Source organism: Crinia signifera, chromosome 4, assembly GCF_055691185.1.
Source record: "Crinia signifera chromosome 4, ASM5569118v1, whole genome shotgun sequence".
In the NCBI taxonomy this organism is placed as follows: Eukaryota; Metazoa; Chordata; class Amphibia; order Anura; family Myobatrachidae; genus Crinia; species Crinia signifera.
The window spans coordinates 200,706,764-200,733,085 of record NC_139220.1 but is presented as its reverse complement, the minus strand read 5'-3'; the positions used below and the strand labels follow the sequence as shown (position 1 = coordinate 200,733,085).

General features: G+C 43.3%; 1 long non-coding RNA gene across 2 annotated transcripts in view; it reads left to right on the top strand.

The window, feature by feature from the left end:
• The first annotated feature begins 3,735 nt into the window (after positions 1 to 3,735).
• The window catches only part of LOC146072510 (uncharacterized), a 105,298-nt gene continuing 82,711 nt past the window's right edge, over positions 3,736 to 26,322 (top strand). For both annotated transcript variants that reach the window (XR_014473163.1, XR_014473162.1), the window contains exon 1: positions 3,736 to 3,853. This is a non-coding gene — a long non-coding RNA (uncharacterized LOC146072510). The remainder of the gene's footprint in view (positions 3,854 to 26,322) is intronic.

Here is a 26,322-nt window from a genome sequence, read left to right as displayed (position 1 = left end):
TACTATTTTCAAGTACCAATTGTATGCAGAGTACCCCCAGGAGTATAATTACCCCAGGTTGGGAACCATTGCAATAGACCATGAGCAACCTCTTTTCCCTTACAATCCCTCATCCTCCCTCTTACCAATTCTGACATCCTTCTCCCATGCATGTGGTGAGGAAGTCATGGAACTCATCTGTTCCTCCTACCTCTCCACCTCCCCATCTGTCCCTATCCCATCCTGCCTCCTTTCCTACCCCTCTACCTCTGTCTGTTCCCATCTAGCTCTTCTCCCCTCTCCCCTCTGCCTACAAGTATGTTATTGTCCCTCCTATCCATAAATAAACCTACCCACCCTTGATCCATACACCCTCTCAACCACTGACCCATATCTCAACCAATTTGACCAATTTAAGTCTAGCTTCCATCCTCTCCACTCTACTGAAACTGCTCTCACAAAAGTCTGCAATGATTTACATACTGCAAAATCTAAGGGCCTATACTCTACTTATTCTTCTCATCCTCTTTGCTACTTTTGACTCTCCTTCTGCAAATCTTTCACTTCCCTGGTCTGCATCATACTGGTTCTCCTACCTCTCTGAACGTTCCATTTCTGTCTCTCTCTCTCTCTCTCTCTCTCTCATGATTCCAACTACCCCTTCTACTAACTGTAAATGTCCCCCAATATTCTGTTCTGTCCTCTCATTTTCTCTCTGTCTATATGTCCTTTTTAGGTGAACTCATTAGCTCTTTTGAATTCCAATATCATCTCTATGCTGATGATACTAAATTCAACCTTTTCTCCCCTAACCTCTCTCCTGTTCTCCTCACTCATGTATCCAACTGTCTCTCTGCTATCTCTTCTTGATTGTTCCAGATTTTTCTTAAACTTAACATGTCTAAGACTGAGCTACTCATCTTCCCTCCCTCTTGTTGTCTTGAAGTAATCCTTGACTCCTCCCTCTCCTTTAAACCACATATTCAAGACATCTCACAAACCTGACATTTTTATCTCAAAATTATTTTCAGGATGAGACCTGTTCTCATACAGGATTCCAACAACACCATTGTCCACTCTCTTTTCATCTCCAGACAAGTCCCACTTCTTCACTAAACCCAGCCAAATCTCACCTTAACCCTCTGTACCCTCATGTGATTTTCCTTCTCTTAAACCATCTATGATGACACCAAATCCCACAGTTTTCTGCCACTCTGATACGTATCCCAGTGTCCTCTGATGATGTAGCTATGTTTATGTACCCTGTCCTTGTCCTCTACTGTATTTAACTGTTGGACACTGTTTTGCTTTCCTTTTTCTTCAGATCCTTTGTAGCACCATGTAAAGAAATGCTAATAATAAAATGGCTATTGGTAAATCAATAACAATTATATCACGCAGATTTAAAAGGTTGTAAACCTGAAATCCTTGACTGACTCCTAGAGATGTTCTGAAGAGAGTTGGTAACAACATACAGTACTTCCTCTAACCATATGTATGGTAACATTGCTGCATGTTGGAGTAGCATTGGTTGATATTTACACATTCGGCTTTGTTTCTGGACATTTGAAATTACTATTTACATGTGGAGATACAATTTATATTAAAAAGGAACATTTATAATCTAATTTGATACCCTCTAGATAGTGTATTCTTTTGGTTATTAATCAGACAGAGTACACAATGAATAAATGGGAGAAAGAATCTTAAAATGCAAATCTTAATTACATATATATGAAGAGGTGCTACCATGCTGGGACTTGTAGTTCTACAAAAAATACAGCGATGATGCACACTTAATAATAATAATAATAATAATAATAATAATAATAATAATAATAATAATAATAAGCTCTGCTATATTGTACTAAGCAATAATTAAGGTTTTTGGCATATTTATTGTTAATTAAATTTAGCCCACCAGCCATTGACTAGGTGAAATAAATGTTATGGTGTGCCACCCAAAGTCAACCCAGTCACACCCACCTACATTGAAAGAAGTTTTCTTCTAATGATTATACACTAGTGGATGTAAATCAGACACATTAAATCAAAACTTTGCTATCATTCCTTGTTTTCTTGTTTTCAAATCTGTTGCATCACATATAAGTTTTTAGTTTGTAATAAATGATTTTATTAGGAGCACAATCCTATCATATTTTTTTCAATAAAATGTTGTGCAGCAATGTTGTAATTTTTTCAATGAGTTCTTATAACTTAGTTGTTTTTTCCCAATATAGGACACTGGGATTTAGAATGGGAATGATGCATCATCATTCACCTATACCGTCTGCACATTTTCCCTTATTCTGATTGAGTCGGATGGCTGCGTGTTCAGTCGGGCGGCCGATGTATTGTGTTTGCGCATGTACAGAGGCATTTCTGCGCATGTGCGAATTCACGGCACGTCTGAATATGGCGTGAATTCAGTACAGAAAATGATTGGTCGGAACAATCCAGGCAGGGGGTGAAGAGGGGTGTGAAGGGCTGTTTGGGCTCATTACCATATGCGTACACCCCACATTTCATCGGTGTTCCCATGAAAACGGTGAGCGTACATATGGTAATCCAGCCGTGACGCATGTGTGGGGGTGGACAGCTGACATAGCCAGATGCTAGCTGCCAGCCCATATCCCTGCTTTCGCACAGAGAAATGTCTGAGTGGTCTGAAGCACTCGGAGCTGTCTGACCGTTCGTTCCATCATTCGATGGTCGGCGACCATCGGAGGATGGGGGAGGTTCCCACAGATGGGGGACATTCACTCACGGTCCGTTCGCTCGGTGTCTTACCGCATTCAGATGGTGTGAGTGATCCATACGGTAGGTGGGGCTAAAACCACTTGGTGGCCACCCGAAAAAATAAGCATCCATCCGAGTCAACTAGAATAAGGGCCATTATGGCATAAATTAAATGCTCTACCAGAAGTAGTTATTCACAGGGTTATATTTACTAACCTGCGGGCTTTTAAAAGCAGATTTAAACAGATTTTATTTATTTATCTTACACATTCTAAAGGATAATAGGTAGAATCTGTTTGGGAAACAGATCTACTTCTACAAACCTGCGCTTAAATATACCCCCTAGTGTCTTGTACAGGTAGAGTATCCCTTATCCAAATATCCATTATCCAAACTTTTCCAAAAACCATAGACTCCAAAATGTACTTTTCTTGCTAAAAACCTACTGGGGACATCTGTAACTGCCACTACTGGGGAAATGATATGTAACTAGCACCTAATATGTGCAAGAAAATTATTGCTTGCCATTCAAGGTCAGTGTCGGAGATTGTACGCAAACTTTTTTTCATGTTTTAAAACCTTGTTTCATGCTCAAATAAAATATATGTATGTGTATTTCATGTGTTTGATGTGCTTATACAATATAAATCCAAGATACCTCAAGATACCTCATTCTAATATAAAAATATTACAAAATATGGGATTATCCATTATCCAAAATTCTTCTGGTCCTGAGCATTTTGGATAAGAGATACTCAACCTGTACTTATTTCTGAATTAGCATCTGTGTCATACAGTAATATACAGGGTGAGGCAAAAAAGAAAAACTCCCAGATTTGAAAGGTTAATAATAAAAATGGCATGGTAATTGATATTTACAATTATAATGCATTACCTAAAAGCACACAGTTTATTGACAATTTGATGAGTACTGTATATGAGATTGTCCAGATGGTAGCTTTCATTTATATATTTGTAGTCAATTTATGAAGTTTTTTCATTCTTCAGCTTATTTCCAGCATTATTGCTGCAATTTCTTGAGATCGCATTCATCTGCCATTACTATGCGGAATAGAATCCTCATCAGCTTCCTGAGAGGCTTCTACACTGGAAATTGGGACATCTGACAGCTGAGGTATACAAACATTGACCAATAACCATTATTAAACTGAAGGCTGCTACACACCAGGAAATGTCAATATCATATTCAAAACTAATTCAAAATAAAATATATTCCATGCACTTTTAGATTATGTACTCAAATGTGGATTAGTATTTACCATGCCATTTGTACAATTTTTGGTACTTATGTAGTATCTGGGCGTCCGATTTAGAAATCGGATCGCATCGCATGCGACCAAATCGTATGCGATGCGATGGTCAAGATTTTTCCATAGGATTCAATGTTAAAATGGTCTGAGTCCATTTTAACATAGAATTCAATGGGAAAAAGGGGTCCTTTTCCTTTCCCCACTATCCAAGTGGGCATGGAGTTGGATATAAACCAGTGGCGAGCGTAGCAAGCCACCGAGCCCGAAGCGTGGCGAGCGTAGCGAGCCCCGCGAGGGGACACAGAATACTTTTTAAGAAATATGCGTCCCCTCGCGGGGCTCGCTTCGCTCGCCACGCTTCGGGCTCGGTGGCTCACTGCACTCGCCACGCTATATAAAATCAACTCTATGCCCACTTGGATAGTGGGGAAATGAACAGGACCTTCTTAACATTGAATCCTATGCAAAATCGCATCGAATCGCATCGCATCGCATCTGATTGTATGCCTTAAGGTAAGGCATACAATCACAAAATCGGACGCCCAGATACTACATAAGTACCCAATTTTTAATCAGGAAGGTATTAAAACGTAATAATAAAGCTCAATTAATTGTACTCTTTAGTAGCCATAATACTACATTTTAAAGTTTTCTTAACTAAAAGTTGCATTACATAGAAACAAACCAATTAAATTGACAGTACTTTAATTAAAACATTAAAATGAACAAATGTTTCGCTTTGTCAAAACTACAGACCAATAGCCCTGCTTAACACTGACCTGAAGATTTTCTCAAAATGAATTGCAAACAGATTAGCTCCCCTTATTACCAATCTGATCCATCTGGATCAAGTAGGTTTTGTTAGAGGTCGCCAAGTGACAGATAATACTAGAAGAGTATTTGTCCTAGCAGAATACATCTCTCGTAAAGGAGATGAAGCAATCTTCCTATCTTTAGATGCCGAGAAGACCTTTGATAGGCTGCATTGGGGCTTTCTCACCGAAACCTTGATAAGGTTTGGCCTTTGTGGTCCAATCCTTTCCTCCACACTGGCCCTTTATAGCTCTCCCAACACGGTAGTGTTTAGTAACGGTTTTATGTCAATCCCTTTTAAGATCTCAAATGGAATGAGGCAGGGGTGTCCCCTATCTCAGATCATGAATGTGTTAGCTATAGAACACCTCGCGATGATGAAACATCAGTCCTTAGCCTTCCCAGGTGTAAGTGTGGGCTCATCTACTCATAAGATAAGCATGTTTGCCGTCAATATCCTTCTCTTGGCAACAAAACCTGACACCTCATTACCTGACCTACATTACATTATTGACCGCTTTAGTGCACTGTCATTCTATAAACTCAATATGACCAAAACTGAAGCCTTACTATTCAACCTGAGTGTAGAGAAAATCTCTGAATTTAAAACGCAATACAAATATAATTGGAGTAAGGGATACATTGAATACCTTGGAAATAATATCCCCAACTCCTTAGCAATGGTCACAGACATAAACTTCACTCCTCTGATTTCCCAGATGGATGCATTATTAAAAGCTTGGTTCAGCCTGAAAATATCTTGGCTTGGGAGGATTGCAGCTTTTAAAATGTCAATATTACCAAGACTTATGTACCTATTTCGTGCAATTCCCTACCTAGTCCCACAGAAAACCATCAATCATGTTCACTCTATAATCTTGAAATATATTTGGAAGAACCCCTCTCATAGCATATAAGAGATTAACTAGACTGCAAAAACATGGAGGGCTACACGGCCCGGACTTAAAGAAATACCAACTAGCTTGTTTAGTGGCCCAAATTAATGACTGGCCTTTAGCTGAAAGCAAAAAACAATGGGTGGATCTGGAGAGTCAGTTGTTCTCCCTTACATCTCTAATAGACCTCCTCTGGACCCCCTCTCAACAGAGACCCCCCTCGTACACTAATGTACGTGCTATCTCCGATTCCCTCTCGGCATGGGACACACTAGTGATATCCTCAAAATTTGTCTCCCGCCCTTCCCGCAAGCTCTCTCTGCATGCCCTATTGAAATTATTGCCAAATATAAACCATACTAATTGGATATCCTGTGGTATTGTTTCTATTGACTCATTAGTAGCTGTAGTTTCCATAACCCCCATTAGTTCTCTTCAAATTCAATTTAACCTCCCAGATAGGGAACTATTTTCCCTTGGTCGGATTGTTCATTGGCTGAAGAGTGTAGTAAGATCATCTGGCCCGATACTGCTGCCCCCCCTAAAGTACTAACAAAACTAGCTATGGGTAACTCTAAGGGATCAATAAGCTTTTGGTACTCCGAACCACAAGCTTATGGGAAAGGGATATGGCGTGCCCCATCTCCTGCCACCAATGGGTAAAAATCTACCTTGTATCACATAAGATATCTAAATGTAGCAACCACTTAGAAATGCACTTCAAACTCTTACATGACCTATACTTTACTCCTGCTAAACTGCATAGAATCTGGCCTTCAATCTCTGACCTTTGTTGGAGAAATTGCAATGAGACTGGAGAAGCCTACCACATCTTCTGCGCCTGTTGGAAAATAAGACTACTATGGAAGGAAGTCTTCGATCTTGCTTCCAGAGTCCTTGGAGTCCTAATTCATGAATTCCCATCTCTGGAGTTGCTCCACGTCTACCCACCAGACATACCACAGTCCAAAAGTTACATATTAGGCCATTTTTTCATAGCCACCCAGGCTGCAATAGCCCAAGACTAGAAAACCCCTCCCCCATTTTGCAAAATTATCAGGAAAATCCACCACTCATTCCAAATGGAAACAATGGGTCTACCCTCTTCCCCCAAACCCTCTTCCCCAGAGACGACATGGTCATGATGGCAGGAGTATAACTTCGACAGAAGGGGCAACCCTATTATTTGACATGGCCTAATTTACTGAAGAAACTACCTGGTTTATTCCTTCTAGTATAACCGAATCTTAGTTAACTTTGTTCACACCATTGTCTTATGTGTTATTACTAGGTCTTGCAACGTTTATGCTGTTTATATTTAAACCAAAGTATGTTGGATTTTACCTCCCCCCCCCCCCATCTTTATTCTGTACTCATTTCCCCTTCCGTGTGTAACGGAACAAAACCTTTAATAAAAATTATTTTGGAAAAAAAAATGAACAAATCTGACACATGAAAAATAGATGACTAAAGTTACACTTACTGTCAGGAGTTAACTAACAAACAAAGCTTCTATAAACAATATTTTAGGACAAACCAGAAAAAGTAATTAATTTCACATTTTAAAAAGTACAGTAGAAGACAATACTTTGAGTATGGTTTTTTATTACTTTTCCTGACAGGTAGATTACTAGAGTGAACTTCAGTATAATCCAATTAATAATCAAGAAAGATATCGTTAAGGATATTTGAAAGACAATTTGGTATATTTGCATATTTTTTTATCTCTCAATGATCTTTTCTCTATATTAAAATATGCTAAATTAAATTCCATATTTTTTTTGAACATTGGGCCTGATTCATGTTTGTAAGCAAAACCAAAGAAAGCAAGTAACTGGGCAAAACGAAGTGCTCTGCAGGTGGGGCATATGTAACATGTGCAGAGAGATTTAGGGGATTGACAGATTCTACGTACCTCTTATCTCTTATTTATTTATTTATTTATTTATTTATTTAGCTACTTCTAGAAGATAATACAACCTGATTGGTTTCTATGGGCAAAATCTCATCCTCAACTGATCACTTATATGTACCCATTAGAATTTGGATGGATATTTTTTCAGTACAGGAAAAATACTGGCTGTTTTGAATGTAGTTCACAAATACTGGACAGCTTTATTTTTACACTGCAAATTAATTTTCAGTTTGAACACACCCGCCCAAATCTAAAACTTTGCAGAAGTTGTAGATGTACAAGGTGCATTGTAGCATGTTAGCACATTTTGCCCAAATAAACGTTGACTAGTGATTTCTCAAACTGAACTTGATTTCAGGGGTTTCTGTGAGGTCTTCCTCTTTGTTGTTCCACAGAGCCAGCATTGATTAATGCTTGAGCAAAGGATGCTTTGAAATCAAGTGGATTCTTGTAATTGAATCCAGACTTTCAATATAGCAGAAATGTCACATCAATAAGGAAGCCAAGTCACATCAAGAAAGTGAAAAACCATGATGTATCATCTCCTGTTTTTGTATGCCGCCAGACATTGGGGCAGATGCAGGGGCGTAACTAGATATCAGTAGGCCCCATAGCAAAAGTTTGTAAGGCCCCCCCATTTACCAACTGATGGTGATAAATGTATGTAAAACATATTACTTAGACAGTAAAGATGGGCCACCCTCAGCCCTGGGCCCCATAGCACCTGCACCCCTTGCACCTATGGTAGGTACGCCCTTGGGCAGATGTATTAAGCCTTAACAAGAGATAAATGCAAGGGTGATAAAAAGAGATAAACATCCAGCCAATCAGCTCCTTACTGACTTTTTTAAAACACAGCCTGTAACATGGCAGTTGGCAGGTGATTGGCTGGATGTTTATCTCTCTTTATCACCCTTGCATTTATCTCTTGTTATGGCTTAATACATCTGTTGGCAGGTGATTGGCTGGATGTTTATCTCTCTTTATCACCCTTGCATTTATCTCTTGTTATGGCTTTATACATCTGCCCCATTGACCCATGAGATTAATTCCCCACAATATGCATGTTATACTACTCTATACCTAACCCTGTTGCTACTGTAGATGCTCTTGCTCTTGATGTATTGTATGGAGAAAATAAAAACAATACAAGTCAAGCATCCACTACTACTACCACAGCTGCAACAAATTATAATTTCAAATCATTTACAGTTTTAAAAAAAATATGTATGTATGTGTGTACATGATGTGTGTATGTGTGGATGGGATGTATGCTATATGTGTGTTTGTGTGTACATGATGTGTGTAGGTATGTATCATATGTGTGTGTACATAATGTGTGTATGCTATGCATGTGTGTACATAATGTGTGTATGCTGTATTTGTGTATACATGTGTATCTATGATATGTGTGTGTATGGTGTGTGTGTGTGTGTGTGTGTGTGCACATGATGTGTTTTTGTGTGTGGGTATGTGTGTGTGTATATATACACATACACCCACACACAAACACACAAGTGGGGCAGTACGGATGGTGTAATGGTTAGCATTACTGCCTCACAGTGCTGAGGTCATGGGTTCATTTCCCACCATGGCTCTAACTGTGCGGAGTTTGTATATTCTCCCCGTACTTGCGAGGGTTTCCTCTGGGTACTTTGGTTTCCTCCCACAATCCAAAAATATACTGGTAGGCTAATTGGCTCCCAACAAATTAACCCTAGAATGTTTGTGTGCATGTATATGTGGTAGGGAATATAGATTGTAAGCTCCACTGGGGCAGGGTCTGATGTGAATGTTCAACTATACTCTGTAAAGTGCTGCGGAATATGTATGCGCTACAGTATATAAGAAACTGTTAATAAATAATAAATACATAAATAATACATGCATACATACATACATACAAAAGTGTGTTTGTGTGTGTATACAGTATATACAGTATATATATATATATATATATGTACATGCATGAACAGGCCCCCCCCCCATGTAAATCCTGCATTTGCCCCTGTACGGTATATGGTTATTATATGATGGGAAAAGAAAATAGGTTAGGCATACAAAATAAATGGTGTGGGGCCCCCCTCCTGAGCATAACCAGCCCCGGGCTCTTTGACCGGTCCTGGTTCCAAAAATACAGGTGACAAAAAACCTAGGGGGCCCCCATATTTTGGAATCAGTACCGGGTTTCAACCGCTGTGTCAGCCGGGTGACACTTTTTATGTATTGTTCGCCGTACCATGCACACTGTGGCTGTTCAGCCCTGGGCTTGCCCCAGCATCCCTAGGCAGTAGACACCAGGCTGATATGTGTAAAATTAAATTAAAAATATTATTTTTACAGTTGAACTACAAGTACCAGCAGGCCTATTTTGCATGCTGGGACTTGGAGAACCACAGGTCCAGCATGCGGGGCATTAATGGGGCCCCTGTAGACATCCCCATGGAGATGCTTTCAACCAATAAGGGCTTAGTGCTTCTATAGCACTATGACAACAGGTATCCCCACTGTCATTAGTGTGGAGGAAGCTGTCTCACCCCGCAGTCAGTGAGAGGGGAGCCTGCTCACCCTCCATTCAGTGTGGAGTGAGGTAAAGCGAGTCACTCCTGGAGCCTGGAATAGTATGTATACTGGTGTAAAATTAGTGTGTGTATTAAAGCTTTACTGTTCTCTGTGTGTGTGTTTTTATTTGAACATTCTTTTTACAAGTCCAAGGGGGTCCATTAATACTTGGAGACGCATAAGCCAACCATGCTAGCAACCTCTGTAGCACTGGGACAGCGCTACAGAAGCTGTTATCTGCGCCGGAGAAAGCCGGCTCACCCTGCTGTCAGTGCGGGGTGAGCTGGCTCTGCAGGAGGGAGGACAGAGCTGGACCCTGGTGCGGTAAGTATGTTGGTGTAAAAGTGAGGTGTGTGTTTGTGTGTGTAATAAAGCTATACTTTTCTGTGTGTGCGTCTCTTTTATTTGAACATTCTTTTTACAGGTGGACTACAAGTCCCAGCGGGCCCATTAATGCCCCGCATGCTGGTACTTGTGGTTCTTCAAGTCCCCACTCCTCAAGGTACCCATTCCAAGGCTGACCAGCCACGGGGCTCGTGTTTCGGCCGGGGGACCTTATCTAAAAAGTGTCCACCGGCTGTGGCATGACACCGCGGGCTGTTGGAGCCTGGTGCTGGTTTTAAAATACGGGGGACCCCCAGAATATTTGTCCTCTGTATTGTTGGAACCAGGACTGGTCCAAGAGTCCGGGGCTGGTTTAAAAAATACAGGGGACAAAAAAAACTGAGGGGCCTCCATATTTTGGAATCAGCACCAGGTTTCAATAGTCCCCTGTGTCATGCCACAGCCGGTTGACACTTTTTATGTAAGGTTCGCCGTACCATGCGCACTGTGGCTGTTCAGCCCTGAAGCCCAGGGCTTTCCTCAGCATCCCTAGGCAGTAGACACCAGACTGATATGTGTAAAATTAAATTAAAAATATTGTTTTTTACAGTTGAACTACAAGTACCAGCAGGCTTATTTTGCATGCTGGGACTTGGAGAAATATAGGTCCAGCATGTGGGGCATTATTGGGGCCCCTGTAAACATCCCCATGGAGATGCTTTCAACCAATCAGGGCTTAGTGCTTCTATAGCACTATGACAAAAGGGATCCCCACTGTCATTATTGTGGAGGAAACTGTCTCACCCTGCAGTCAGTGAGAGGGGAGCCTGCTCACCCTCCAGTAAGTGTGGGGTGAGGTGAAGTGAGTCACTGCTGGAGCCTGGAATGGTATGTATACTGGTGTAAATTAGTGTGTGTATTAGTGTGTGTATTAAAGCTTTACTGTTCTCTGTGTGTGTGTTTTTATTTGAACATTATTTTTACAGGTGATCTACAAGTCCAAGGGGGCCCATTAATACTTGGAGACGCATAAGCCAACCATGCTAGCAGCCTCTGTAGCACTGGGACAGCGCTATAGAAGCTGTTATCTGCACCAGAGAAAGCCGGCTCACCCCGCTGTCAGTGCGGGGTGAGCTGGCACTGCAGGAGGGAGGACAGCGCTGGACCCTGGTGCGGTAAGTATGTTGGAGTAAATGTGAGGTGTGTGTTTGTGTGTGTAATAAAGCTATACTTTTCTGTGTGCGCGTCTCTTTTATTTTAACATTCTTGGTACTTGTGTATTATAGCGGCGCCCCCGATGTACATTGTGCAATGTTTTTATCGCATCGCATCGCATGCCATGCACCTGATGGCATGCGATGCGACGCGATTTTTGCCCCCTATACGATGAAACATTGTATAAGCACCCTAAAGGGTGCTTTTAAGCACCCAAATGGGTGCTTACAATGTTAAATGCACCCCCACGCCACCCCCCCACTATAAACGTGAACCCGAAGCGGGGCGAGCGCAGCAAGCCCGCGAGGGGCGGCGGTACGCGTCCTCTGACCTTTTCATACCCCCACTATCCACGTCGGCGTGGAGTTGAGAATAGAAAGTGTGGCGAGCGCAGCGATCCACCGAGCCTGAAGCGCGGCAAGCGCAGTGGATACCTGTGAAGCCCGCGAGGGGACGCCAATACCTGTGAAGGTATCCGCGTCCCCTCGCCACGCTTCGGGCTCGGTGGCTCGCTGCACTCGCCACACTTTCTATTCTCAACTCCACGCCGACGTGGATAGTGGGGGTATGAAAAGGTCGGAGGACGCGTACCGCCGCCCCTCGCAGGCTCGCTGCGCTCGCCACGCTTCGGGTTCACGTTTATAGTGGGGGGGTGGCGTGGGGGGTGCATTTGACATTATAAGCACCCATTAGGGTGCTTATACAATTTTTAATCGCATCGCATTGCATTGTATGGCATTGTATGCCATACACAATGTCATACAATTTAAAAATTGTATGACATTGTACAATATCGCGCGATATCGCGTCGCATCGCATACCATCGCATGCCTTATGGTATGCGATGCGATGGGCGCCGCTATAATACACAAGTACCACATTCTTTTTACAGGTGGACTACAAGTCCCAGCGGGCCCATTAATGCCCCGCATGCTGGGACTTGTGGTTCTCCAAGTCCCAGCAGGAATGACTGGTTTAACCCTATCAGGCCAGCTTCTGCAGCACACGGATGCCAGTGACAGCCCCGGGCTTCAGCCCTCGACGGGTTAAGTCTGCGGGGGGACCACTTTATTGGGGGGGACCTCACTCCTCCAGGTACCCCGTCCAAGGCTGACCTTATGTAAAAAGTGTCCCCCGGCTGTGGCATGACACTGCAGGCTGTTGGAGCCCGGTGCTGGTTTCAAAATACCGGGGACCCCCAGAATTTTTGACCCCCGTTTTTTGGAACCAGGACCGGTCCACGAGTCCAGGGCTGATTTCAGAAATACGGGGGACCCCTATGCTTTTTGTCCCCCATATTTTTGGAACCAGGTCTGGCTCAATGAGCCCGGGGCTGGTTATGCTCAGGAAGGGGGACCCCACGCCATTAAAAAAAATTACTTTTAAACATTTTTTAAGACAGGACCATGCAATGATCTGTGCAGGGTTCTGGCCAATTCGCCTGTCAGAACCTGGTCTGCATGTGTGGCGATTTTTAGACACATCTCATTAAATATGTGAATTGTATACTTTTCAATGGGAATACATCTGGATGCGAGTTCCGGCGCAACTAAAAATCGCACTTTCAGAATGTGCAATTTTGTGGCAAAAATAGTTTTATTTGACTTTTATCACCATTGACTAAAGGTAACTGAGATCAATTTTAAAGCTACCAAAATTGACCTTAATATACCCTGTGAACTGTAAGGGTGATATTATTTTTACACATTTAGAAATACTGTACAAGTTTTTAAACAAATCTGTAATCAAGAATAACATGTACAATTATGGCAAATTATCATTGTTTCTTGTGTCTAAATGGGCATGGGATTAATTTTATTTTTTCTTATGCTGTCACATGACTTAAGTAGAGATCACATATTGCCACTATTGGTTGCTGAATGTCTTTTTGTGTGCATGTTTCTATGGATTTCACAGTGCATTTTACTTTCATTTCCCCTATATAAAAAATTGTTAATTATTGCATTAATGGCCATAATTATCTTAATACATAGATTTGAAAACATCGCTATTCTGCAACATTTGAACTCCTGTGCATGCATGAATGCCAGAGCATGCATGTATGCCCTTTTCAGCTGTGGTTTCATTGCAAAAAATTTGACCACAGTCTAAGGAACAGGGGCAGCGATTGGGTATTGACTCTGCGTTTTTTTGGGTGTCAATTCAGCATTCAGCATTGTCAGTCAAGAAATTGCAGGTGTGTCCAGACCATTTCGGGGATGCGTGGCAGCCACAAGATATCATATGCAACCAATGTTCCCCAAAAGATGGCGGCCATGCTCTTGGCTTTGCAGCTAGAATGCGGAGTTAGGGGGCTACCGGTGAAGTAATCACCAATTCCCTGCGATGCATTTACAAAATGTGCAAGAGATTTGCCTTGTGAGGCAGCCTTGCTCACTGCTGGGTGGCCCCCCTCAAGCTGCAAACTGCAGATGTAGTTTTGCAAAAATTCTACAACTACAACTATAGCTCAATTAGGCCCTTATTTTTGAAAAAAAAATCATTCTTTGCATCCTCATTTTGGGTTTTGTGAAACTATAGTACTACGTATTTACTGTAGAAACTACATTACTACATATTTATATTTACATACTGCACACTGTATATACTGCAATGTATGAAGACTGCATTCTCATCTATCTGTAGAAACAAGTCCTATTTTGTTTCTAGTACTTAAGGTGCTTACATACGGGGCAATATGATCGCTGGCAATATATTGCTCAGTGTCCCGTTTTCATCTGCGACCAGAGATGGTCGCAGATGAAAGTATCACACTGCCGGGAGAAGAGGCAGGGGAAGTCGCTGGTCGGAGGAGCATGCTCCTCCGACCAGCGAGCATCCAGGGGCTGAAAACGGGAGCACGCACTCAGCGATTTATCACCGGTGCACACTCCCATCGCTGGCAATATGGTCACTCAGCGACCATATTTCCAGCGATATTTGCAATTATCGCCCCCGTGTGTACGCACCTTTATAGTTGATGACCATCTATAAATGTACAATTAGTACAATTAATACATTTTCTGAAAATGATTTAGGTTCTGAGTAGGTTTAAAAGCCACTACTTTAAGATAGATTTGAAAAAGCTTCTAAAAATTTAAAGTTTATGAGCTGGCCATATCAACCAATCAAATTATAGCTACATTTCTCTATTGCATTCTAGAAAATGATAACTAGAGTGTAATTATTTGTTGTGGGAAACACCTCCTCTTGTCTATCTTTTGAAGCTTTAATAAATCTACCCATTTTTATTCTTTAGGCTGCATTTTCTTCTAGATACTTTTTTCTTTTTTTTAAATGCTTTTTAAAATTTTCTAATAATGTATCCACCAAAAATATTAAACGTTGGTAAATTTTAAAAATAAATAAAGCAATAAATAAAATGAAATAAAAAAAAATTAAGAAAAAACAACATTTTCCTGGCATGCAACTACACATATTTATCTGATTAAACATTCTATTACATAGTTACATAGTAGATAAGGCTGAATAAAGACTTGCGTCCATCGAGTTCAACCTACGTTTTAATAGCTATTTTCATGTATATAAATTATGTTATACTGTAGAAGTCTGTTTCCAAAATGTAAATGCAGAGATTGTATATCTCAGTTCTGCAGGACTTTGAACAAGCTGAGCATTAGTAATTCTACAGATGTTTGTCACCTGTAAATAGATTTCAATTTCCAACACCATAACTGACAACCTACCATCCCTTTTCCCCCTTTCAATGAACTCAAATGACTTCCACCCGCTGTCACCAATCTCTCAACCAATTTTGTATCCATTTTGCTACTTTAGCACTTGCTCCCAGGTTTCTCAGCTTGTTTATGAATCTGTTTTTGTGCCAGTTCATTACTTTTTTTTATGCTAGGTTCTTTTCCTTCCAAATGAAATGCTATACACCAAGTTGCTGTTAGCTACATCATTAAATTAGATTAGCAAAACACCTGTGCTATGAAACGATCAGCAAGGATCTCTTGGTTGCAATAACTGAAATAACTGTAAGTACTGTAGTTTGTACAGTACATGTATAACTTGAAAACAAAATTTTAAAATTACTTTTTATTTTAAACTCAAAGTTTACTTTATCACTTAGAATATTTTATATGCTGTAAAGCTGAGACTATAACATAATTAATTTTTGCATGCACATATATGCACAACATGACCCTCTCCAGGAGGGACAGAATGCTCTATTCCTGGACTTTCCTCCTAATTAAGGCTCACCATCACCTTTCTTATCAATGAACCTGTTTAAAACAGGTGATGACAATCCAAAATTAAGAGGGAATTCCAGGAACAGAGCATTTTGTCTCTCCTGGTATGGGTCATGTTGGGTGGTATGCATGCAGCATGTACAGGGCAGGGCCACCACCAGTAATTTTGGGTCCCGGGACTGACCTTCAGCATGGGACCCCCCCCTCGCGTATGCCGGCACCTGTCTCCACTATGACAGAGGAATGTACCGCTGCATCATCCATTAAAAGCGCTCTGATTAATGAAAAGGGTCCAAGTACTAAGGCCCCATTTTGAGTTTAGGAATCAACAGAGGAGGTGCTCCTCACATACTGTGATTTCTTGTCCTGTAAAATCAGAGTTTGCAAATCCCTAAGGGGAAAGCCCAGGTGATAGGCTCAGGTGGCATGTTTAGTAGAGTTGCTTCAATGTTGGGGTTCCCAGAGTTGCTTCTGATGTTGGGGGTCCTGGAGTTGCTTCCGATGTTGGAGGTCCCAGAGTTGCTTCCGATGTTGGAGGTCCCGGAGTTGCTTCTGATGTTGGAGGTCCCGGACTTGCTTCCGATGTTGGGGGTCCCGGACTTGCTTCCAAGGTTGGGGGTCCCGAAGTTGCTTCCGATGTTGGGGATCCCAGAGTTGCTTCAGATGTTGGGGGTTTCCGGATTGGTACCCAGTCTCCTGGTTCCCGTGGGCGACTCCATTGCTGGGGTCCCACCGAGCGAGTCCGATGCCGGGGGCCCACCGAGCGAGTCCGATGCTGGGGCCCACCGAGCAAGTCCGATGCGGGGGGCCCGCCGAGCGAGTCCGATGCCTGGGGCCTGCCAAGTGAGTCCGATGCCGGGGGCCTGCCGAGCGAGTCCAATGCTAGGGGCCTGCCGAGCGAGTCCAATGCTAGGGGCCTGCCGAGCGACTCAGGTGCCGGGGGTCCGTTGTGCAATTCAGGTGCCGGGGGTCCGCCGTGCGACTCAGTTATAGTCTCATAGTCTGAGCTCATAGTCCTTTGCTGTGTGCATGCTTGTCAGTCATAGCTCCTGGTTCCTGCCTTGTTCCAGCTCACCTGTTTGTGGAAGCATTTGGTCTCCTGGTCCTAGCTGTGCATGATCTCCAGAGTCTGTCCTGGTCCCTGGATTCTCCTGTTAGAGATCTCTGTGATTCCTGATCGTCAGTGCTGCTGCATCCTGTCTTTATCTGTGGTTCACCCTCTCTACCAGATAAGTCAGGGTTCTCTCTGCAATCTTTTCATTTGTTGTTCTAGTGGTCCCACACTGTTTGGTGGTGCAGCCCTGGTGGTTGTTTACCTCAGTGTGGGGTCGTTAGGGGCAGATTTATATTTATTTCATCACTGTGCATTGTTGCACCCACACTGTGTGTTATCCCATCCAAATCACCAGTGTGTCCTATTTCATTTGTGTGTCATCTCTCGAGGATTGTTACTCCCCTGGGGCTTCTGGGATTTTCCTGTCTCTTGTGGGGGCTTGTCCCCTTGCTATCTTCCAGCCCTGATGGACGCGTTGTCAAAACATAAGACCTGACTGCAACGGAGTCTGGGTCGACCTAATTTGCCATTACAGAAGGGGCGGTTAAAGGTGAAGACTAGCTCTGCATGCGTCCATCAACCCCAGTCTCAGGCAACGGAGTCAGGGGTTGGCGGGGATACCCCCAGAGCCCTAACACCTTTATTATCGTTGGAGGTAGCACTTCTGGGTTCGTGAGGTGCTCTCCCATCTCACAATAGTATGCTCCCCCGGCTGGAGAGTGTAATGTTGGTGGCCACTTCTGTGCTGGTGTGGCATCTGCTGTGCAGTCCGTATCTTGTTGACCTGTGGGATCGGTGTTTCCAATGCATTACGGCACTATGTGCCTTTGGCAAGGATTGCAGTAATGTTCAGTAATATATGGAACGCCAGGACCTGTTCCATTGGTTGTCGGTGAATTTGGGGTGTGGTCTGATTGAATGTTATGGGTACATTCGCTTCATCTGAGATATGTTTCTCAGGCTTAAAAGCTTCATCAGCTGTTCTTTGTATACATAAGTATGTGTGCATACTGTGGGTGTTAATATCATGGTCATAGTAGATAATAGTATTGATGTTGATATTTATAGAATGGAATGGGATTGGAGAGAAATAGATTAGGATGGGATAATGATCTCCAATATTGAAAAGATACAGCACTTACCCCACGGCATATCATATCACTCCCCGATATTGATACAAATAAGACATCAAGAGGATAGGGGATGTAATATCTAGAAATGCCACCCAGCATGGATAGAACAAAAGGGTACAGGACTAGAATTAGAGCAGGAATGGGAAGAATATTTTAACAACAATATGGAGTCGGCACCTCAGGCGATAGTATGGGATGCAGGAAAGACAGTTATTAGAGGGTCATTGAGTAAAAGAATAGCGCAAATAAAATAAAAATAACAAGGGAAAAAAACAGGAATTGAAGAAAAAGAATAAAATACTTGAAAACCAATATTGGCAAATAAAACTGAAAAAACTAAGGAGGCCTGGATGCAAGTAAATAGGTTATGGATAAAAGAGCTAAAGGTGGAAGCAATGAGACAGCAAGGATTTTAAGCCCACTGCAAATATTTAAATGACGACAGACCAGGGAGCTACTGTATATGGATCAGTTAATTAGAAACTCGACACCAAAAAACCATATTATACAGATGGAGTCTGAACAAGGGGTGATAGTACATCACCCCATCGCCATCGCCATCCCCTGCTCCGCCGCCATCTGTATGCCGGAAGGGGACGCGCGCGCACGAGGTGCGCGCACGTCCCCTTCCGACGGTGCTGCCCTCGGTCGCCCGGTGCCCACACCGGGCGACCGCACCCCCCCACAGTGGCCAGAGGTCCCCCCCAGCACTATCGAGTGGGAGGCGGACAGTATTGCGTCCGCCTCGCCGCCCCGCCGCCCGGATAGAGGCGCCGTGTTGCTGGCAGATCGCCAGCAGCATGCTGCTGGCGATTCGCCAGCAACACTGAGGCCAGATTCATCTGTAGATACTACTCCAGAAATCACGCAGATATTTGTTAAATATTATAAGGAATTGTATACATCCTCGCTAAAAAAAATACAGATCCCCAAAATAAGTAAAGAACAATGTGAAAAAATGGAAGAGCCCATATCAGTAGAGGAAATAAAAGATGCTATTAGTCAATTATCAGGTAATAAAGCACCAGGGTGCGATGGAATACCGGCAGAAATTTTTAAGAAACTAAGGGAAAAAATAACTCCATGGTTAACCGCTTTGTTCAATAGTAGTTTGGAAGAGGTGAGATTGCCTGAATCAATGACCGATCTCACTAATTAATATTGATGCCAAAATATTAGCAAAAGTACTGGCCCACAGAATGGAGGGTGTATCTAGTAGTGTCATTTTGCCGGATCAAATGGGATTTAGGAGGGGAATGAGTAAGAGGGAGAATATCAGAAGATTATATACTAATTTGCAGATAAAACAAGAACAGGAAGGTGTAAAGGCTGTTATAGCACTAAAGGCCCCCATACACTAGCCGATTTTGGTCAGATTTCAGCCAGATCAGTCGGATCTGGCCGAAATCGGACCAAAATCGGCTAGTTTTGATGTCCCCTCAGATCCGATGCGCGGTCCCGTGCGCATCGGATCTGCGTCGGGTGGTCGGACCTGCTGCACGTCCGACCACCCGACTTGGGACCTAGTGAGGCGGCGAGGCGGTAGAGGGAGCAGGGGGGGCTCGGGACGCTGCGGGGGACACAGGCGGCATAGAGCCGGGCAGGGGGAGCCGGCGGGAGCTGTCAGTATTGAATAAAAAAAAAAGCCCATACAATGCATGGGCGGCCTGTGATTGGCTGAGCGCTCTCTCAGCCAGTCAGCAATTGGCTGAGAGAGTGCTCAGCCAATCACAGGCTGCCCATTCATTGTATAGGCTTTTTTTTTCTAGCACTGACAGCTCCCGCCGGCTCCCCCTGCCCGGCTCTATGCCGCCTGTGTCCCCCGCAGCGTCCCCAGCTCCCTCTACCGCCTCGCCGCACAGACGCTGTCCCCCGCAGCGTCCCCAGCCCCCCTGCTCCCACCAGCTCCCACCTCTGTAGCCCCCCCCCCCCCTGCTCCCCGGGTTTTTTATATGTGATAAATCGAGACGATTTATCACATGTAAAAAATGGCACATCAAGTGCCAATCTAATCAAGCTCCCCCGGGGAGCAGCCGGGGAAGCTCAGGTGGAAGTCGGGGGCGACTTGTCCTAAAGACAAGTCGCCCTAGTGTATGGGGGCCTTAAGGCTTATGATTGTATAGAGTGGACATATTTGTTGTCTGTTCTGTAAAAATATGGGTTTGGCCCTAAATGTATAAATTGGATTAAATTGCTATATAGGGACCCTAGGGCAAGAGTCCAAATTAATCCCCTGCCTTGTTCAACCTGGTGATTGAGCCTTTGGCTTGAATATTAAGAATCATAGGGGGAGGGGCCCTAAACTGCACACCCTGGACATATGAGGTGTTACCTGCTGAGACTTGTAGTGCAGCAAGCAGGAGGAGGAGTTTGCAGGTGCACACTAAATATATATGCTAGACCTTTTAATTTCTTGCTATATTGCATTTGAGGTTATTAGCATAGTAATGGCCATTAGTATGGGCTTGTCCACCGCATCCAGGTTACCTCAATAGGACAAGTCCCTAACACTACTCTGGGACAGGTCCAGGGCACAGGGCCCCCCAGGCCAGCCCAGCAGAACCACCCCATGGCATCACATTAGTGTGAAATTAAAGTGATAGTAAAAGGGATAGGGGAAATTATATGTGATAGGACTTACCTAGGTAAGAAGTAATAATAAATGTGAAGGGTGCTACATATATATTAAACAAACTAAAGGGGTGATTGAAAGTGTATGATATGATGCCATGGAGCAGCCCAGCAACAGCAGCCCAAAGAGCCCAAACACAGTCCCACAGACCAACACTCAGCATATATGTACAGTAGGACTTACCCTCATAGTGCCAAGCTGAGGTGTGCAGTCTTGAATGTTGGGACTCCAACCTAATTAAAAACAACAATCTGGGACAGGTGGGTGGGGTGCTAGTTAAGGAGGAAGGCGTCTCTAGTTCCTTCCAGTGTGTATGAATACACAATATATGGTACATAGGGGGAGGGGCCCTAAACTACACACCCTGGACATATGAGGTGCTACCTGCTGAGACTTGTACAGACTGAGACCTTACAGCCAATTCCTAAGCGTCTTACGCATAGTGAGTGACCCGGTTGAAGCCCAGAAAGAATTAGACATCATGCTCGAAAAATTTCTCGAAAGGGGATATGAGCAGCACAATCTCTTACAACAACGCACTAAGGCTTTAGCCAAATCAAGAGCAGAATTATTGAGTACAGAGAACAGCTCTAAAGAAAAAACAGACAAACTAATCTGGGTCAATCTTTTCACTAATGAATCCCATAAAAGGACTCAGAGGGTCAAGAAACTATGGCCAGTCATACAGACAGACACAGAATTAAACTTGAGTGGAATGTCTCTTATGCCAGCATATAGAAGGGGCAAAAATCTTAGAGACCAGTTAGTAAAAACTGACATTACCAACATGGGTAGAAAAACTGGGACCTCATTTCTTGGTAAAACAAGGAAGGGCTGCTTTCGCTGCCCCAACTGCACCACCTGCAGTTATATGCAGTCAGGGACGTATGTCTCACACCATTACTCTGGTAAAAAATTCCTAATTCAGCATTACCTGTCCTGTACCTCTAAATACGTGGTCTACATCATCTTTTGCCCGTGCTCATTGGCCTATATAGGAAAGACCAAGATACAGTTCAAAGAGCGGATGGCACAACATCGCTCTGCAATACGAGCAGCCATCAGTAAGGGCACCAGTGAGCAACCCCTTGCACGCCACTACGCCCAAGTTTTTACTAACTGGTCTCTAAGATTTTTGCCCCTTCTATATGCTGGCATAAGAGACATTCCACTCAAGTTTAATTCTGTGTCTGTCTGTATGACTGGCCATAGTTTCTTGACCCTCTGAGTCCTTTTATGGGATTCATTAGTCCTATCACATATAATTTCCCCTATCCCTTTTACTATCACTTTAATTTCACACTAATGTGATGCCATGGGGTGGTTCTGCTGGGCTGGCCTGGGGGGCCCTGTGCCCTGGACCTGTCCCAGAGTAGTGTTAGGGACTTGTCCTATTGAGGTAACCTGGATGCGGTGGACAAGCCCATACTAATGGCCATTACTATGCTAATAACCTCAAATGCAATATAGCAAGATATTAAAAGGTCTAGCATATATATTTAGTGTGCACCTGCAAACTCCTCCTCCTGCTTGCTATATTAAGAATCATCCAAGAACTGGAAGGGTTTAGACAGGGAAAGATAGAGAGATTATTTCAATGTATGCAGATGACATGTTGATATATTTTGGTAATCATACAGAAATACCGGTAGTATTAAAAATAGTTGATAACTTCGGAAAATATTGCGGACTGAGAATTAACTGGGGTAAATCCAATATAATACCCTTGAGAGGAAATAGCCTCCAAACTTTCAAGCGTTCCCTGAAAAAACCTCTTCAGGCAAGCCTATCATATAGTAACACACGCATAGCCCTCTGAGGCACTTATGTATTATACAGCTTCCCTTCTGGACCTGTAACTTGATGGGACTGCTATGCTATTACCGGTGCCTGTCCTTGTCTTTCCCTCCTATGTCCCTATAGATTGTAAGCTCGCAGCAGGGCTCGCCTACCTCCAAGTCTGTTGTTACCCAGTTTGTTTTATCACTGTCTACAATGTTAAAGTGCAACAGAGTCTGCTGCGCTATATAAGAATCTGTATATAAATACTAAATAAATAATATATTTTTTAAAATGATGGACTTGAAGAGCTTTATTTGTTAGAGGATGTAGGGATCCTGTTAACAGATATAGGGTCTATTTATCATGAACAGCAATCCGTTCATTTTTTATTGCTGTAGTTCAGTGGTTCTCAAACCACTCGATCCTCAGTTCACAGTTCATGTTTTCCATGTCACCCAACAGGTGCAGTCATGACCAATTGACACATTTTAAAGATCCACAAGTGGAGCTAATCACTTCACTTGATTCTGTGAGGAGACCTTCAAAACATGCACTGTGTTGGGTCCTGAGGACTGACTTTGAGAACCTGTGCTGAAGTTAATCAAAAATATATAGTTGAGTCAGCTTAGTAATACTGATCCCACTAGTCATCACTGGTCTGAAGCTGTAAGTTACCTTATTTATTTGATAGCCCAGTATTTGCAGGTACAGTACATGTGTGGGAGTCAGTTTGTTCTATTTTGGCTTACAGCCCTACTATTGATGGGAATTTTTTTTAACATATACATAAAATTTTCAAATATATGAATGGTTCATTAACATCCTGAGATGCCAGTAACAGGGATTGTGGCAGCATAATTGCCAACATGGCTTATAACCCTTAGATGTCTAGGTCAAAACAAAAAGCTCCATCATGCCTTTAAACCATGGAATGTAAATATTTTATTGATAGTAAAACACCCACACAAGAAAGCTTGAGTACTTAGTCTGGGTCTAGAACATAGAGGAAGCTTGGCTTATAGGTAAACTTTAACCACCTAAGTGGGTGGATCTCAGGGAGTGAGGTAGAGTGCAGGGCCCAAAGGCATGGCTGAGATGGTAGTGCACCGTTGAGATGGTAGTTGACTTTAGGAAGAAGGCTTTTGGTGTTCCTCCGCTAACAATTGCTGACAGTGTGGTGTCGCTAGCGGACTCCTTCAAGTACCTAGGAACCACAATCTCCTGGGACCTTAAATGGGGGTCCAATACTGATAATATTGTTGGAAAAGCGCAGCAGAGGCTATTCTTCCTTAGTCAACTGAGGAAGTTCAACATCCCACAGAAGCTTCTGCTCCTCTTTTACTTCGCGATTGTGGAGTCTGTACGGTGCTTCTCAATACTGGTCTGGTATGGCTCCACTAGCGAGAAAGATAAATGCAGACTCCAAAAGGTAGCCAGAACTGTGGAGAAGATAATCTGGACGGACCTTCCCTCTGTCCAGGACCTGTACCTGTCCAGAGCAAAAAAGCGGGCAACGAGAATAGTCAAGGACCAACTACATCCTGGCTATAGCTTGTTTAACCTGCTGCCATCAGGTAGATGCTACAGGGCTATTCTTCCCAGGTCTACCAGAAGCCTAAAAAGTTTCTTCCCTCAAGCGGTTCACCTGTTGACATGTGAACTCATGAACACCTCACTGTCTAGTTGCGCCATAACTCTTTGCACATAATCTAACACGATTTCCCCTCGGAATAACTTTCTGTATGACTGTACATGTCCCCCCACCTGGTTATATTGGTTATTGTTTATACTCTATGTTGTTTACTTGTTACCCACCTGGCTGAAAGCCAAAAACAAATTCCTAGTATATGCAAGTATACCTTGCCAACAAAGCTGATTCTGATTCTGAGGAGATGGAGTCCAGAAGAGATAAGTATAATTAAAACATATTTTAATGAATTTAAATCCAAAGTCTATGAATCAGAAGAAAATGAATAATAACTGAGACTGGAATGGAACCGGTGACGTTCTTGGAAACGACTGTACTGAAAGGGTAATGGAGACCGAATTGGGACTGGTAGAGTTTATGGAATCATCTGTAACCAAAGGGTAATAGAGACCAGACTGGAACTGGATATGAGCAGGAGTTGGCTGGAACCAACTGAGGACTGAAATCCTCTGGAACCAAAGGGAAACAGGAAACTGAGAATTCTGGGATGTCCTAGGAGTCTCTGGTGTGGTACAGTGACAAAATATTGGATATGGAGTGAACACTGCAGGTAAGTATATGAGCAGTTAAGGTTTGAGGCAGGAGATGATCTGATGTTGATCCGATGATTTACCGATGGTGATCGGTGATGACTGGGAGACTTAATATAGCCCACTGGGAATAGTTAGGAAATGTACTGGGGTACTTGTGTATTTTGGCGGCGCCCATCGCATCGCATACCATAAGGCATACGATGGTATGCGATGCGACGCGATATCGCGCGATGCTGTACAATGTCATACAATTTTAAAATTGTATGACATTGTACATGGCATACAATGCCATACAATGCGATGCGACGCGATTAAACATTGTATAAGCACCATAATGGGTGCTTACAATGTGAAATGCACCCCCACGCCACCCCCCCACTATAAACGTGAACCCGAAGCGTGGCGAGCACAGCAAGCCCGCGAGGGGTGGCGGTACGCGTCCTCCGACCTTTTCATACCCCCACTATCCACGTCGGCGTGGAGTTGAGATTCGAAAGTGTGGCGAGCGCAGCGAGCCACCGAGCCCGAAGAGTGGCGAGCGGACGCAGATACCTGTGAAGCCCGCGAGGGGACTCCGATACCTGTGAAGGTATCCGCGTCCCCTTGCGGGGCTCGCTGCGCTCGCCACGCTTCGGGGCTCGGTGGCTCGCTGCGCTCGCCACACTTTCTATTCTCAACTCCACGCCGACGTGTATAGTGGGGGTATGAAAAGGTCGGAGGACGCGGACCGCCGCCCCTCGCGGGCTCGCTGCTCTAGCCACGCTTCGGGTTCACGTTTATTTTGGGGGGGTGGCGTGGGGGTGCATTTCACATTGTAAGCACCCGTTAGGGTGCTTAAAAGCACCCTTTATGGTGCTTATACGATCTATCATCGCATAGGGGGCAAAAATCGCGTCGCATCGCATGCCATCCGATGCGACGCGATATAAACATTGCGCGATGCACATCGGGGGGCGCCGCTATAATACACAGGTACCTGTACTGGAGACTCAAGTGGTCAGCTAGAACCAATAGAGTATTGATGGTGAATTGATGTTAATATGATGCTGAGTCGATGGAGGGTTGGAACCCACAGGGAGTAGCTGAGGCGCTAGTAGTATTTTCAGGAGATCAGATGGAACACAGTTAAGTAATCAGGGAGATGCCTATATACAGTATCTGAATTACAATATCTCCATTCTTTCTAAACAATTGAAGGGGGTACAGTATATGGGAAAAATTCTTTTGTTTGAAGTTAGATCCAACATAGGGGTGCATTTCCTAAGCAAACTACCACTTCATGATGTGCTTAGGCCTGGAATTTAATAGAGCAATACTTTTAATAAAAGTACTTACGCTAAATTTTGGTCTTAAACATGCCAGAAACTATGAAACAAGTTTTTGCAGTTGTTTTTGCATACTGAACATATACTTGTTTAGTTGGCATGTTTCAGTTTTACATTTGTACATTCAGTGTACACATTTTCACATGGCTGTCTAAATAATTAACATGTAAATACAGACATAAAACTTGGTACTTGTGTAATATCACGGCGCCCCCAATATGGAT